The following is a 16,345-nucleotide window of genomic DNA, read 5'->3' on the forward strand; positions in this document are numbered from 1 at the left end:
TCGTTCGATCGTATTCAGCGAGCGCTTACTATGCGCAGAGCGCCGCCCCAAGCGCTCGGAATGTACCATTCGGCAACAGATGGAGACGGTCCCTGCCCAACGCCGGGCTCCCTCCTGCTCAGACTTAGCCTCTCTGGGCCTCGCTGTCCTCGTCTGGAAAACGGGGGCTCAGAGCACCAGGTTCTCCTCACCTCACGAGGTCGTCGAGGATGAAGACGAGATCACCGCCGGGAAAGCGCTCTGGGAAACGAATCTGGGAAAGATCAAGATGCTCTCCTCCTTCCCGGCCTCCCCGCCGACCCCCCACCGGAGGCCCCGCGTCCTAAGCCGGATTCCGAGCCGAGGAGGGGACTCGGATAATTCGGGCCTCCCCGTTTCTGCGGCGCTGGAGCAGGGCCAGCCGAGGTGGAGCTCCGAGCGGGACCGGCGGGAGCCGGGGGCAGCGATGGGAAGCCATCCCGACGGACGGGGCCGACGGGCTGGGCTTAGGACACCGCCCGGCCCATAGTAAGCGCTTAAAAAAATACCCCGGGGATCGACCGTTGTTACTGTAGTCGTGCGCCGCAAGTCGCGGGAAGAAGCTAGTGGAGAATCAGTATCTGTCAAACGTGAGCGTTACTGTGTGCGGAGCACTGCGTCGAGCAACTGGGAGAGTACAGAGTTGGCAGACGTGTTCCCCGCCCACGGGGAGCTCTAGACCGTAAGCCCGTTGAAGGCAGGGAATGTGTCTGCTTAATTCAATTCAATGGTATTTATTGAGCGCTTACTATGTGCAGAACGCTGCACTGAGCGCTTGGAACGGACAGATCGGCAACACATAGAGACGGTCCCTGCCCTCTGATGGGCTCACGGTCTAATCGGGGGAGACGGGCAGACAAGGACAGTGGCAATAAACTACTGAACCACTAAATAATAACAGTCATTATTTTAGTCATCGTTTACTTATTATAATAGTCTAGTGGTAATAAACTACTAAATTTACTAAATTAATAAAATAATTCTACTGTCGTGGTGTACTCTCCCCAGTGTCCAGTAGAGCGTTCTGCACCCGACGCCAGAATGAACGCTCCGCAGGGCGAGGAGGACCGGGATGGGCAAGGGATGGAGGCCAGAGGGGGGGGCGGAGGAGACGACGGAGAGACGAGGCTCGCCAAGGCAGAGGCGGGGAGGTCAAAGCAGCAGGGCGGAAACCGACTCGGACCGTCACGGCCACCCTGCCAGATGTCCCGCGTCCCCCCCTCCCCGCCTCACACCTTCTCTACAGATTGTCAGAGGGCCTGGGGTCGAAGCCCGGCTCCGCCACTCGTCAGCCGTGTGACTTTGGGCAAGTCACGTCACTTCTCGGTGCCTCGGTGACCTCGTCTGTAAAATGGGGATGAAGACCGTGAGCCCCACGTGGGACAGCCTGATTCCCCTGTGTCTACCCCGGCGCTTAGAACGGTGCTCGGCGCGTAGCGAGCGCTCAACAAATAGCAACATCATCATTATTAGCATTATTAGATCGGAAAAGGCGCCGCGGTTCTTCACGGAGTTCTTGGGCGGTGGAGCGGCGGTGGGAAAACGTGGGGGGATGAGGTCTCGTTCGTTCATTCGGTAGTATTTATTGAGCGCCGACTATGTGCAGGGCCCCGTACTAAGCGCTTGGAATGGACAATCCGGCAACAGAGAGAGACGGTCCCCGCCCACTGACGGGCTCACGGTCTAATCGGGGGAGACGGACGGACAGAAACAATAGCGATAAATAGAATCGAGGGGACGGACACCTCATTAACGAAAAAGGGTCATAGAAATATATGAAATTCCCCGGCTCCGGGCAGCTCACTTCTCTTCTCTAGCTTCCGTTTCCTCATCTGTGAAATGGGGATTCCATCTCTGCTCTCCCCCTTGGCCTGCCGGCCCCACCTGGGACAGGGACCGCGTCTGGCCCAATTAACGGGCACCCATCCCGGCGCCCAGAACTGTCCGACACACAGCGATCGCGTAAAAGACACCGTAGAAGAAGTTAAGAACAGGAAACCGTCCTCCGCCGGCCCTTGAAAAAAAAAAGCAACCAGAAAACCCGCCCCAGAGAAATGGCTTCCTATCCCTCGCGGGATTAAGGGCTCCTCTCTTGTCCGAATTCCCCCTCGAGCCCGGAGAACGTCGGGGGCTGGCTGCCGGTCACCTCGACGTCGTCGGATCCCCACGCCGGGGGGAGGGGCGGGAGATTTCCCTCTCCGCCTATCGTTAACGACAACGACATCCGTGAAGCGCGTACCGCCGTCGAGCGCGGTTCTCAGTGCCGGGGTGGATACCGACTAATCAGGTTGGACAGGGTCCCCGTCCCCCGTGGGGCTCGCGGTCTCAATCCCCGCTTTGCGGAAGAGGAGCCCGGGTCACCGAGAAGTCAAGCCGCTGGCCCGAGGTCACCCAGCGGGCACGCGGCGGGGCGGGGATCGGAACCCGGGTCCTCCCGACTCCGGAGCCGCTCTCCTCTCCCTCGGCCACCCGGGCGGGGGGAGAGGGACGCGGAGTCGGGCCGACGCGGACGGGCGGGAACCCGATGCCCCGGCGGGGCCCCCGCTGCTCCCGTTCACGGCCGCTCCCGGCGGCCCGGCCTCGGCCGGACCCGGGGCGCGAGGGCCGCCGGCCGACTCCCGCCCTCGCCTCCGCCGCGCCGGGCCTCGACAAAGACGTCCGTGTGCTCCGACGGGCGGAGGCGGGCCCCGGGCCGGGAGCCCGAGGGCCCGGCCGTACACGCCCCGCCGGATTTTTCCCGGGGTTGGAAAGCCGTGGCCAAGGAGGGAGCCCGACGAGGAGGGATCTTCCTCGGCTTGTTGCGCTCCCGGCCCGGCTGGGGAGCCCTCTGGGGTCACGTCTCCTGACGCCTGGGTGGATCTGGGATAAACCCCCCGCCACAGGTCTACCCTCCCGCCCTCCCGTGTAATAATAATAATAACAGTGTTGGTATCTGTTAAGCGCTTACTCTGTGCAGAGCACCGTCCTAAGCGCTGGGGGAGACGCAGGGGGATCAGGTGGTCCCACGTGGGGCTGTGTAGAGAAGCACAGCGAAAGAGCCCGGCCCTGCGAGTCGGAGGTGTCGGAGGCTCGGATCCCGTCTCAGCCGCCCGTCGGCTGCGTGACTCTGGGCGGGTCACCTGACTTCTCCGGGCCTGTCACCCCATCTGTAAAATGGGGTCGTTGCGCGCTCACTACGTGCCGAGCGCCGTTCTGAGCGCTGGGGGGGACGCGGGGTCGTCGGGGTTGTCCCACGGGAGGCTCACGGTCTTCGTCCCCACTTGGCAGATGAGGGAACTGAGGCCCAGAGAAGGGAAGTGAGAAGGGAAGGGAAGAGCACCGTACCGAGCGCTTGGAATGGACAATTCGGCCACAGATAGAGACCGTCCCCGTCCGACGCCGGGCTCCCCCGTCTAATCGGGGGAGACGGACGGCGGAGCGGAACGCGACGGAAGCGAGACGTTATCACCACGAATGGGCTCAAGGTAGAATCGACACTCCCCGGGCCTCGGTCTCCTCGGGTGGGCACCCGGCGGCGAGAGCCCGGGCTTGGGGGGCACGGCTCATGAGTTCGAATCCCAGCTCCGCCACCTGTCCGCCGCGGGACCGCGGGCGAGTCGCTTCACTCCTCTGGGCCTCGGCGACCTCGTCCGTCAAACGGAGACTAGGACCGCGAGCCTCCCGCGGGACAACCCGACGACCCCGCATCCCCCCCAGCGCTTAGAACGGCGCTCGGCACGTCGTGAGCGCTTAACCAACGCCGACGTTTATTTATTTGGTAATCCCCGCCCCGGCCCGCCTCCCGGGGCCGCCGTGAGGATGAAATGAGATCCCCGCCGTGACGGGAAAGGGCTTGGGCGAGGGGAAGGCCCGGGACAGACACGAGGCGCTAAGAAGCCGCTTCGTTCGTTCCTCCATTTATGCGTTCATTCGTTCCGTCCTATTCGTTGACCTCTTCCTTGGACCAGGCGCTTGGAAAGTAGAACAGAGCGATGAAGAGAGACGCTCCCTGCCCACAACGGGCGCACGGTCGTGGGGGGGGGGGGGGGAGACGGACGGCGAAGCGAGGAAGCGGGCGTCAGTAGAAATAGAATTACCCGTCGACACGTGGATCCGGAAGTGCTCGCCGGGGTCCGCCGCGGCACCTGGTAAGCGCTCAGTGAATACCACTGAACGACTGAATGCCCGGAAAAGCAGCCGTGACCCGGCAGCGCGGCTCGGTGGGAAGAGCCCGGGCTTGGGAGTCGGTCGTCGTGGGTTCCAATCCCGGCTCCGCCGCTTGGCGGCCGCGTGACTGTGGGCGAGTCGCTTCACTTCCCTGTGCCTCAGTTCCCTCGTCTGTCGAATGGGGATTGACTGTGAGCCTCACGTGGGACAAACTGCTCACCCTGGATCTCCCCCAGCGCTTAGGACGGTGCTCTGCGCCTAGGAAGCGCTTAACAAATACCCACATTATTAGTGGGTAGAGCCCGGGCCCGGGAGCCGGAAGGACCTCGGGCTCTCGTCCCGGCTCCGCCTCTTGTCTGCCGTGGGACCCTGGGCAAGTCACTCCCGGGGCCTCGGTCACCTCATCCGCGAAACGGGGGTTAGGGCCGTGAGCCCCGTGTAGGACGGGGACCGTGTCCGACCTGATGACCTCGGATCTGCCCGAGCGCTAGAACAGGGCCCGGGACACAGAAAGCCCTTAACAGATACCTTTATAGAAAAAGAAAAAGAAAGAAAAGCGACTCGCCCGAGGTCACTCGGTCAGCGGCCGAGGCGGTGGAGGCCCCATTCCCCGCTCCGCCCCTTGTCGGCTGGGTGACCGTGGGCAAGCCACTTCACTTCTCCGTGCCTCAGTTCCCCCATCTGTCAAGTGGGGATGAAGACCGGGAGCCTCACGTGGGACGGCCCGATGACCCCGTATCCACCCCGGCGCTTAGAACGGTGCTCCGCACACAGTAAGCGCTTAACGGATACCGACATCATCATTATTACGGCGCCTGGCACCTAGCGAGCGCTCGCCCGAGTCCACGGTTATTACTATCACTAGGAGGCCGAGGTCCGCCCGGGTCCCTGCTCCCACACACGGACACACGGAGGGGGACCACAGGCCAGGCCGGGGGTTCCTCCGCTCGCCTCCCCCGCTCCCTCCGCCCGATCCCACGGGCCCCACGGCCTCGCCTCCTCCCTCCCGCTCCGCTCCTGACTCACCCGCGGCCCCGGGCCCAGGCATTTCATCTCTTTCGGGGCCTCGGTTTTTCCAACTATAAAACGGGATAATAGCCCTCGCCGCCCACCTACCTCACAGGGCTGCAGTGGGGGGGCGCAGCCTCCCCGGCGCTTCGAGGGCCCGGGATGAAAGACGCTCTATAAAGCCCGGGCCGGCCTATCCCGCGTCACGTAAGAACTTGTGCGGGGCGGGGGCGGACCGAGGCCCGGCCGTCTCCCGTCCGGCTCAGCACCTCGGCGCGACTCTTCCCGGGCCGGGCTTCCCCGCCGCCTTAAGCGGGTCCCTCTTTCTCCCCGCTTTCGGTTCCTCCGGGTCGGCTCCCCGGACGGACCCGCCGCCCGCTTGCCCGAAGGTGACCGAGACGCCCGGCGGGTCACGCGTCGTGGCGTTTATCGAGAAGCCGCCGTGTGTCAAGCGCCGGGCGGGATACGATTCACGATCCGGGGCGGGGGGGGAGCAGATTTCGCCGAGGGGGAGAGCGAGGCCCAGAGAGGCTCGGCCGGGGCGCCGCCCTCTCGCTTCCCCGTCTCCTCCGTCACGGAGCGGCGGTGGGGCGCGGGGCGGCGGAAGGAGCGAGCGGGAGGCCGGTGGCCGGAGCCCGAGAGCCGCCGGGCCGCTCCAGGTCCCCCTCTCGACCGTGAGCCCGCTGAGGGCGGGGGACGTGTCTGTTGCATCGTCGCGGCGTACTCCCCCGGGCGCCTAGCGCGGCGCTCCGCACGGAGCAGGTGCTCGCTCCGGGAATACGACCGACCGACTGAAAAACGGAAGGGGTGGGTGAGGCGGCACGAAGGGCGGCGGGGACGGAGAGGGAGGTTTCCCCCCCAGCCGGACTCGAAGTTCCCGCGGGGCGCATGGAGATTCTGCCTCTAAAACGAGCCAAGGACGCTCTCGGCAGCGTGTCAGGCCTTTGTTCTCCGTGTCTGGCCTCAGAAGACGGGGTTGAGGCGGGCATTCCTTGGGGAGAGAGACGTCTCCTCCTCGTTCACCGGGGGGCGGGGGGCCGGGGGCGGGAGGAAGGAGGGGCACGGAGACGGCGGGACCCGCGGAGCCGACTACGGCAGCCCGCTGCCCGGTTCCCCGGGTCCGGTGGTCCGATGACGGTCTGGGTGGACGGCTCGCTGCGCGCCAAGCGCCCTCCTAAGGGTCGGGCGCCTGGCGAGCGCTCATCGATCCCCCGATTAGACCGTGAGCCCGTCAGAGGGCAGGGGCCGTCCCTACCCGTTACCGACCTGTCCGTTCCAAGCGCTTAGTGCGGTGCTCTGCACGTAGTAAGCGCTCGATCCAGACTATCGAACGAACGAATGAATGAACGGTCCCACGGTTATTATTACGGAGCCGGTTTCGAGCCCCCGGGAGCGTGGTCCGGTGACCCTACATCCCGTCGGGAATCTCCCCCGTCCGCGTGAGCCCGGCCAAACTCCCGTCCCGAGACGGGCGCCGCCGCCCATTTCCTGCGTTGGGCGAACTGGGCGGTGTGCGGGGAGTCGGTGGAGGAGCTGCCGACGCCGGAAGCCGCGAGCTCCCGAACCGTCTTTCTTCTTTTCGAAACGGTATTCGGTGCCGACGGAGCGCCGGGCGCCGCGCTGAGCCCCGGGATAGAGAGGGAAATTAACAGTAATGATTCTGTTGCCCGTTAAGCGATCACCGGGTGATAAGTTCTGATCTAAGCACCGGAGTAGGTACGAGTCAACCGGATCGGTCCCACGTGGGACTGGCGCTCTCGATTCCCTCTTCTCCGATGCGGGAGCTGAGGCCCCGAGAGCTGCGGTGGCTTGCCCGTGGTCACCCGGCAGAACCGGAATTAGAACCCAGGTCCTTCTGACTCCCGGGCACGCGCTCCATCCGCTAACGGACCCGATCCCCGTCCCACACCGGGCTCGCATCTTCGATCCCCGTTTGCCGGCTGAGGTACCTGAGGCTCAGAGAAGTGAAGTTCATTCAGTCCACTCATTCAATAGCGTCTACTGGGCGCTTACTATGTGCGCAGCACCGTACCGAGCGCTTGGAACGGACAGATAGGCAACAGGTAGAGACGGTCCCTGCCCACTGATGGGCTTACGGCCCAGGGTCCCCCGGCAGACGAGTGCCGGAGCCGGGATCGAGGCCCCGGGTCCTTCGGACTCCCGGGCCCGGGTTCCCTCCCCTGCGCCGCGCGGCCCGGCGGAGAGAGCCCGGGCTTGGGAGTCGGAGGTCGCGGGTTCGAATCCCGACTCGGCCACATCAGCTGTGTGACCCCGGGCGGGTCACTTCACTTCTCCGGGCCCCAGTCCCCTCATCTGGAAAATGGGGATGAAGAGCGGGAGCCCCACGTGGGACAAGCCGGTGACCTTGTATCCACCCAGCGCTTCGAACAGCGCTTGGCACGTAGTAGGCGCTTAACAGACACCATATTATTACCGTCGTCCTGCCCCGCGGCCATCCCGTCTGGGCCCCTTCTGCGTGAATGGAGATCCGTCCGGGGGACCTCTAGGGGACGCTTAATTTCAGAAACCGAGGTGCCGCTCGGCGTCATCCACGGAGGTTCCCTCCCGGGATGCTATCTCGGGCCGGGAAATTCGATTTTTACATTTAGAACGATACACGCCGAACGCCGTCCTCTCTCACGGGAAACGGTCAGCCCCCATCCGTTCCCGGACACCCAACGATCCGAGCCCTTCTCCAGGCTGACGACCGGGCACGAGAGCGAGGTCCGGCTGGGCTCTGCTCCACTGTGTGCAGAGCACTGTACTGAGCACTTGGGAGAGACTAGAGAAGCAGCGGGGCTCGGCGGAGAGAGCCCGGGCGTGGGAGCCGGAGGGCGTGGGTTCGAATCCCGGCCCCGCCGCTCGCCAGCCGGGCCACCGTGGGCGGTCGCTTCACTTCTCCGGGCCTCAGTTCCCTCGTCTGGAAAACGGGGATGAAGACCGTGAGCCCCACGGGGGACAGCCCGATGACCCCGTATCTCCCCCGGCGCTCAGAACGGCGCCCCGCACGCAGTGAGCGCTTGACGGATGCCGACGTCATCGTTATTCAGTCGCTCGTAAGACGGCCTTCCGCTCTGCGCTACGACGACGACGAGGGCAGCGGCATTCGTCAAGCGCCTACGAGGCGCCGGGCACCGTACTGAACGCCGGGGTGGATACAGACGCCGGGGTCGGACCCGGTCCCCGTCCCACGCGGGGCTCACGCTCTCAATCCCCCCTTGACAGACGAGTGCAGAGAAGCCGAGTGACCCGCCCCAGGTCCCACAAGAGATGAGTGGCGGGGTGGGATTGGAACCCGGGTCCTTCCGCCTCCCAGGCCCGTGCCCCGCTAGACCGTCGGCTCACCGCGAGCGGGAAAGGCGTCCGCCAACCCGGTCACGTCGTACTCCCCCGAGCGCGGGGGACGCGCCCGGGTATTGTATCCCGTCTCCCGGGAGCTCGGTACGGTGTTCTGCACCCAGTAGGCGCTCCAGAAATGCGACTGAATGAACCAAGCGCTTAACGCGGGGCTCGGGGAGCGCGACCTTCCGACGGGCCGATCCGGCCAAGCCGTTTCACCGTGAGGCGGCCTGTGCGGAGAGGCCGGCCGCGTGGGCCCCGCTCGCCCCTCCGGCGGCCGGGGGGGTCCCCCGAGGGTCGCCCCCCCCCCCCCCCCGACGGGCCTCCGGGTGGAGGGCAGCCGGAGCGGAGCGAACCGGAGGCCGGGCGGTCTCCCCTCCGCGGCGGCGGCGGCGGCCCCCCCGCTTCGCCGCACGGACGCGGAGCGCGAGGCCCCGGCGCAGGCTGGAACTGTATATATTTTCATTACCCTATTTATTTTGTTGACGAGATGTACGTCGCCTCGATTCTGTTTAGTCGCCACCGTTTTGACGAGACGTTCTTCCCCTGGACTCCGTTTATCGCCATCGTTCTCGTCCGTCCGTCTCCCCCCCGATCGGACCGTGCGCCCGTCAGACGGCGGGGACCGTCTCTATCTGTTGCCGACTCGTTCGTCCCAAGCGCTTAGCGCAGTGCTCCGCACGTAGCGAGCGCCCAATAAGTACTACTGAATGAATGAATGAAGGAATGAGAGCCGAGCGCGGGCCGGGAGGGGAAGGGGCCCCGCGGGAGAGACGGAGAGGAAGCCGATTCTTCGGGCCTCTGGGGCTTTTTTTGTCGTTTTCCATTCAGCTACTTCAAGGGAGCGTGTGATTTGAATTACCCCGGTTGTCTCCATGGCGACGGGGCCGCGAAACCGAAACCGACGTCACACGACAATGAGAGATCTCACGGGTCTGGCCCGACGCCGACCGGGCCGGCCGGCCGGCGGTTTGGCTTCTATTCTGAGGTGCGTCTCCTCCGGAGGGCAGCGCCCGGGCTCCGTCCCGGCTCTCCGGGGCCGGTGTGGATTCGGCCCTCCCTCCGGGCCCGGCAGCGGATTCGGGACCTCCGATCCGGGACCGCTGCGTCGGACCCGGTCCGCGGGGCTCGGAGGGAGGGTGGGAAAGCGGGGTTCCGACCCCCGTCCTACGGGTGAGGAGACTGAGGCCCAGAGAGGCTCCGTGACCGGCTCGGGCCGGTCCGGCGGGCCCCGCGCCCGGGTCTCCGGACTCCCGGCCCCGGGGGGCTCCGGCCACGAGGCCCCGCGGCGTGTCGAGCACACGGACGACCCCGTGGACGGCACGCCCGCGCGGTTCCCGCCGCGGGCTGGCGACGGGGCCGGGGAGGGAGCAGCGAGCGACTCATCCGTTCGATAGTATTTATTGAGCACTTACTACGCGCGGAGCACTGTGGGGGAGATACAGGGTCATGGGGTGGTCCCCGGTTAATCCCCACTGTACAGACGAGGTCACTGAGGCCCAGAGAAGTGACTCGCCCACGGTCGCCCGGCCGACGAGGGGCAGAGCCGGCATTCGAACCCACGACCTCGGACTCCCAAGCCGCGCTGCTTCTCGAAATCACTCCTCTTCTTCCCGGCCACTTTTCCCTTCCCTCCCTTCCCGCCCCACTCGGGAGCGGGACGGCCGGGGAAGGGAAGGCCCCTCGCCCTGCCGGGGAGGGACCCCCGGCAGCCTCCGGGCCCCTCAGTCGAGGCCTCTCGAGGTGGGGGGGGGGGGGGGGCGGACCGAGTCAGGAAGTCACACCCAACAGCGGGAAAGACATTTTCCCCTCTAGGCAGGCGGCTTCCCGGTCGGCCTTCCGAAAACAAGACAAACAAAAAGAGTGAAAGAAACAGAAACCCGGATTGGAGCCGGGAAGGGAAGAACTCACTCGAGACGACGAACGTTCAGATGATTCGGCGGGGGTGGGGAGGGGATGGAGTGACTCAGGACTTGGAAGCGCCGAGGCCCAGATCCGCCTCGGAAACGCGGGCCACCGAGAGGAGGATGGGCCGCTCCCGGGGTGGGGGAGACGGAGGAGGGCGTCCCGGGCCCCCCGGCGGCGCTCGGGGTCGGCCCCGGCGCCGATTCTCCGAGGGTCGCCCCGGGGAGGGGGCGGGGGGGGGGGGGGGCGGGCGTCGTCATTTCCATCTTTCCTTCGCGCCCGGCCGGGTTCGGGGGCAGATTCGAGATAATCGGATCGGGCGCTCTCTGTCCCGCGCGGGGCTCACGGGGGTCCGGGAGGCAGGGCCGGGCGGCCACGTTATCTCCGCCGCGCGGACGAGGAGACCGAGGTCGCGGGGCGGGCCGGGGCCGGGGCCGGGTCGAGGCCGGGGCTCTCCCGCCTCCCGGCTCCTCATTCCCTCTGCTAGCGTGGCTCCGGGGAAAGGGCCCGGGCTTGGGGGTCCCAGGGGTCCTGATCCCGGCTGCGCCGCCGGTCAGCTGCGTGACTCTGGCTTCGCTTCTCGGCGCCTCGGGGACCTCCTCTGGGAAATGGGGGCGAAGCCCGCGAGCCTCCCGCGGGACAACCCGATCCCCCCGGATCTCCCCCCGGCCGACGTCGCGATCACCGGGCCTCGTCGCCGGTCAGGCCTCGTTCTCCACCCCGCGGCCGCTCCCGCCTCCCTCCCGTCCCGTCCCGGCGCGGTGAGTCCGGGGGCGGCCGCGGCCCGGCGGAGTGACCGGGCGTGCCCCCTTCGGGCACGTCGGTTGGAATCACGGTGGTTCCCCGCTCTCGGCTCCCTTTTCTCTCTTTCAACGCTATTCGTCGAGCCCCCGCTGTGTGCCGAGCCCTCCACCGAGCCCCGGGACAGATACGAGCTGATCAGGCCGGACCCGGGCCGCGTCCCACCCGGGGCTTCATCCCCGTTTGCCAGACCGGGGAACCGAGAAGCGAAGCCACTCGCTCCGCGCGCGGCGGACAGGCGGCCGAGCCGGGATCCACCTCCGGGACCCCGGGCTCCATCCGCTGGGCCTCGCCGCTTCTCTTCCCCTCCCTTCCCCTCGGCGGGTAGGGGGAGACGGGGGAGGGTTCCCGCCTCGGGGTCCGCTCCCCGGCCCGACGCCGCACGATGGAAAGAGGAGGGTCGGAGGCCCGAAATTCGTTTCCCGCTCCTGAGCCCTCCCGGCTCGGGGCCCCAGCCTCCCCGGACGCCCAGGGATCCGGGACGGGCGCGGAGTGGGAGCCTTCGACCCGGCAGGGGTCCCGCGTCGCGCCGCCCCGCCCTCTCCCCGGCGCTCAGTCCGGTTCTCTGCACGCGGCAGGCGCCCGACAGACACGACGGACGGGAGGAACGAAGGACCGGACCTCTGATGCCGCGCGATTCCCGGCGGGGAAATCCGGCTCTTCCGCGGGCCGGGCGTCGGGGTGGGGGTGGCCGGGCCGCCCTTCGGACCCCCGGGCCGGGCCGGCGCGGGGAGGGGGACGGGGCGGAGCCGGGTTCTCTCTCTGGGCGGCTCCTCCGGGGCCCTTCCAAACCTCCCCCCGCCCCGAGGAGGGCCCCCCCCCCCGATCCTCTCGGGGGTGGGGGAGCTCTTCCTGGGGCCGGGGCAAGAGGGGTGGTCTTTCCCCTACCTCCCCCGCCCCCCCAGGTCTCCCCGCCTGGCCCCGGCTGCTCCTGGGAGGTTAGGTCGCTCTCTCCCCCGCTCCGAGGGCGCGAGGCCCGACGGCGGGCCCCTTCGGACCCCGGTAATGCCCTCCGCGTTCCCGGGGCGGGGCGGTGGGGGGATTCCATTCATCCCGTCGTAGTCGCCGAGCGCCCACCTCGTGCGCGACGCCGCGCCGAGCGCTCGGAAAGCACAGTTCGGCCACGGAGAGGGACAATCCCTGCCCGACGACGGGCTCGCAGTCTGGAAGACGTCCCCCCGGGGTCGGCTCCGATCCCCCTCGCCCTCCAACCCCCCCAGGGAGCATCCGAACACTCGCCTTCCACCCACGCAGACAACGACACAAGCCCGCACACGCGCACGCTGTCGCGCGCCACGCACGCGCACATTAGCGCGTCGCTCTCGCTCGCAGCGTCGGGGGACGGTTTTCGCGGCTCTGCCGCCTCCGACTCGGCGGGATTTTCATTTCCCCGCGGCCTCCCGGTGACGCGATCGGGGGCCCGCCGACCCGCTTCGCCAAAGGTAAAGCGGCGGCGTCAAAAAAGCTTTCGGAGGGGCGGGCGGGGCCGAGGGGCCGAGACCGGGCCGCCCCGGGGACCCGCCGGGCCGGTCCCCGCCCCGCCGCCGGCCCCGCGGCGTGGTCCGGGGCGAGACGCCGCGCTCTCTCCCTCCGAAAACGGTGCCCCGGGCGGGACGGGAACCGCGTCCCGCCTCCTCCTCTTGCCTCGACCCCGCGGCTCGGCCCGGAGCCCGGCACCGAATGAGGGTTCGTCGGCTGACCTCCACCATCTCCTCGGGGCCCCCCTGCCTTCCGTCCGCCGGGAGGAAGCGGTCGGCCGCTCGGGCGGGCGGGCGGTCGTATCTGCCGAGCACCTGCCGGGCGCAGAGGACTGGACTAAGCGCTCGGGAGAGCGCGACAGGACGACGTAACGGACACGTTGCCCGGCCGCGGGTCTTCCCGTCTAAAGGGGTCAGCGGAAGCGGCGTGGGCTGGCGGAAGGAGCGCGGGCCCGGGCGCCGGAGGACCCGGGTTCTGATCCCGGCTCGGCCCCCCGTCTGCCGGGTGACCTCGGGCGAGTCGCTCGGCTTCTCCGGGCCTCGGTCACTTCGGCTGCGGGACGGCGATTCGGACGGTGAGCCCCGGGTGGGACGCGGACTTCGCCCACCTCGTAACTACCCCGGCGCTTAGGACAGTGCCCGGGACCTAGCGAGCACCTGCCGAACGGCACACGGGCCAAAAAGAGACCAACCCCCCAGAAAGTTTCACCACCGGGCCCGGGGCGAGATCAGCCCTTTCGAAGTCGGCAAACGGGCTGACGGTTTCCCCAGAGAGCATGTGCGCGGGAAGGCGGGGAAGGGCGCGCTCTGCAGAGTTTTGACTTTTCCTCAGAAAACCTGCCGACCCGATCTCCCCGCGTTCTAAGACCCGGGTTTCTTTTCCTCCGGTCCTTTCCGAAATGAAAGCGACGAAGAGCGAGAGAAACGACCGGCTCCCACCCGGGGTGGTGGGGGGGGGGGAAACGAAAAGGGAAATTTTTAGATCTCTCAGCTCTCCAGAAAGCCCCGGCCCGTTTCAGACCCCCGGCGATGTAACCGTCAGGTCTGTGGTTAACAACATCGCGATCCCGTGAGGCCTTGCGCCATCTAGTCATTCTATCAATAAGGAAGTACGATCTCCAAACCGCAGAGCCGGTTTCTCTTCTAAGCCCACATGTTGCTTTAGAAGGTTTTTCAACGAGACGCTTTCCTGTTTTTGAAACCCGCTCCTGGTCGCAGCCCGGCTTGCAGGCGACTCAAATAATCTTATCGCTTGCGGCAACACCGGGCATGAATTTCAAAACTTCTCCCCCGCCCCGGCCCCCGCCGCTCCCCCTCTGCGGATCTGTTCGCTCCCCGGCGCGGGGCTCGTCGTAGGTATACACGGTCTCCGGGACAACTGCTGACACGCGGGAAGAAGCGCTAGTAACACATTAAGCTTTTCCGTCGGCCGGCGGCCTCGGAGTCCTCTCCCCGACACCCTTTGCTCCCAGTGACCTCCCGTCGACACGGACGCGCGGAGGACCACGCGGAGCCGGAACGTGCCCCCCGAACCGTCACGGCCCCCCGCCTCGGGCCCCCGGGCCCCAGAAGACTCCTCGGTCGAAAGCCCCGACGGGCTCTGAAGAGAGGGGACGAGGACCGTGAGTCCCGTGGGGGACGTTCGCTCGGTCGTATTTATCGAGCGCTTAGCGGGCGCGGGCCACTGTACTGAGCACTTGGGAGAGGACGGGACGACAATAGACGGGGACGTTCCCCGCCCGCAGCGAGCTCCCGGTCTAGCGCGACGGACAACGACGCACACGGACAAATGACGGGCACGGACACGAGCGGCGCGGGGCTGGGAGAGGGGATGAACCGAGGGAGCGAGTCAGGGCGGCGCAGAGGGGAGTGGGAGAAGAGGAAAGGGGGGGGCGCAGCCGGGGAAGGCCTGCGGGAGATGCGCTTCGAAGGGGGCGAGAGTCACGGGCCGTCAGCTACGGAGACGGACGCGGAGCGCGTCCGACCCCCGGTGACTCCCGGGGGCGGAGAACGGCCCATAGTAAGCGCTTAACAGATACCGCAAAACCCCCTCAGAAACGCGGCTCGAGGTCTGCCTCCGGGGCCCGGATCCGCTCCGTCGCCGCCTTGACGTCGGCGGCCCCGGAAGACCCTCCCTGCCGAGGACGGTCGCCGCCGGCCTGCGAGGTGAGCTCCGGCGCGACCGATCCCAAGCGTCCCCGCGAGGAGCCCGCCGCGACGTTCTCTTCGTCGCTTCCCAGATTCCACGGGGCCGAACGAAGAGCGGAGGAGACGCCGGTCGAACCTCGCGCTCGCTGTCGGGGCTGGAGTTCACGCTTAGCTCAGCAAGAAGGGGAGAGGAAACATCGAGAAATAAGCCTAATCCAGAAAGAACCCACCAGCTGGGCTCGATTCTTTCTCTTCAGGCCGACAAACCGGAGAGTCCCCGGGGGGGGGGGAGGGGGGGCCGGCGTCTCTGCGCGGGACAAAGACGATTAAGTTCGGGGTTAGAGAACTCCAACGAAGCATCCGTGACATCCGCTGGGCGATTCGTGGACCGGCGGAGGGTGTCACGGGCCATCGGGCCATCGGTGGACGGTCCCCGCCCTGGGCACCGTACCGAAGGCCCGGAAGGCTATCGGGGAGGAGGGACACCCAATCCCTTTCATTCATTCATTCATTCCACGGTATTTATTGAGCGCTTACTGTGTGCAGAGCACTGTACTAAGCTCTTGGAATATACGATTCGGCAACAGATACGAGGCCGTCCCTGCCCGACGACGGGCTCGCGGTCTAAGCGGGGGAGACGGACGGACAAAGACAAGATGACGTAATCGCGATAAATCGAGTCCAGGGGGCGGACACCTCATGAACAGAATAAATAGGGTCATCAAAATCCCCGTCCCGCTCGCCGAATGAAGAGTTGGGCCGCTTTCCGCTGCCCTCCCGCCGAAGCCCCCGGAGTGCGTTTCCTCCGCAATCTACCTCCCTGTTGTTTTGGAAAACGATCCGTACGCCCGAGCAGAGAGCGCTGTGCTCGCCGGCAAGCGGTCGGCAGGGTCTCCCGTCCCTCTGCCAGGGTGGCAGGGAAGTCACAGGGAAGACGGAGCTTAAGGAGTGACGTGGTGGGCTGGGAAGCCGGCCAAACTGGCTGAATTCCGCCCCGAACCAGCTTTCTCCACCCCGCTTCGTTTGGTGGGGGACCCCGGAATCTTCCCCTACGAGGGCAGGGCCCTCATCCGATTCGGCCCCGCGTCGGCGTGCGTGTGGGGCGCTCTCTGCACATCTCGCCGTAGGACTCTCTGGCTCCTCTCAGAGCCTCCCAATGTCTCTGTTCCTCTCGGTCTCCGACTGTGTCTCTCCTCTTCCCTCCCCCGAGATTCTGCGCCAAGAGGGGAAGGCGGCCGGCGTGCCCGGGGCTCAGTTCCTTAAGGGAAGCCGCGTGGCTCGGGGGAAAGAGCCCGGGCTTGGGAGCCAGAGGCCCCGGGTTCGAACCCCGGCTCTGCCCCTTGTCAGCTGGGCGACTGTGGGCGGGTCACTTCGCTTCTCGGTGCCTCGTCTGTCAAATGGGGATGAAGACCGCGAGCCTCACGTGGGACGACCCGATCATCCTGAATCTCCCCCGGCGCTCGCAACGGGGCTCTGCACGTAGTAAGCGCTTAACGGATACC

General features: G+C 66.7%; 1 long non-coding RNA gene across 1 annotated transcript; it reads left to right on the plus strand.

Moving 5' to 3' along the window:
• The first annotated feature begins 9,322 nt into the window (after nt 1-9,322).
• Nucleotides 9,323-15,072, plus strand: LOC114805757. Its single transcript, XR_005661141.1, has 2 exons — nt 9,323-9,499; nt 14,751-15,072. It is a non-coding gene; the product is annotated as an uncharacterized LOC114805757 (long non-coding RNA).
• The last annotated feature ends 1,273 nt before the right edge of the window (nt 15,073-16,345 follow it).

The sequence above is a fragment of the Ornithorhynchus anatinus genome, chromosome 19, assembly GCF_004115215.2.
Source record: "Ornithorhynchus anatinus isolate Pmale09 chromosome 19, mOrnAna1.pri.v4, whole genome shotgun sequence".
NCBI lineage: Eukaryota > Metazoa > Chordata > Mammalia > Monotremata > Ornithorhynchidae > Ornithorhynchus > Ornithorhynchus anatinus.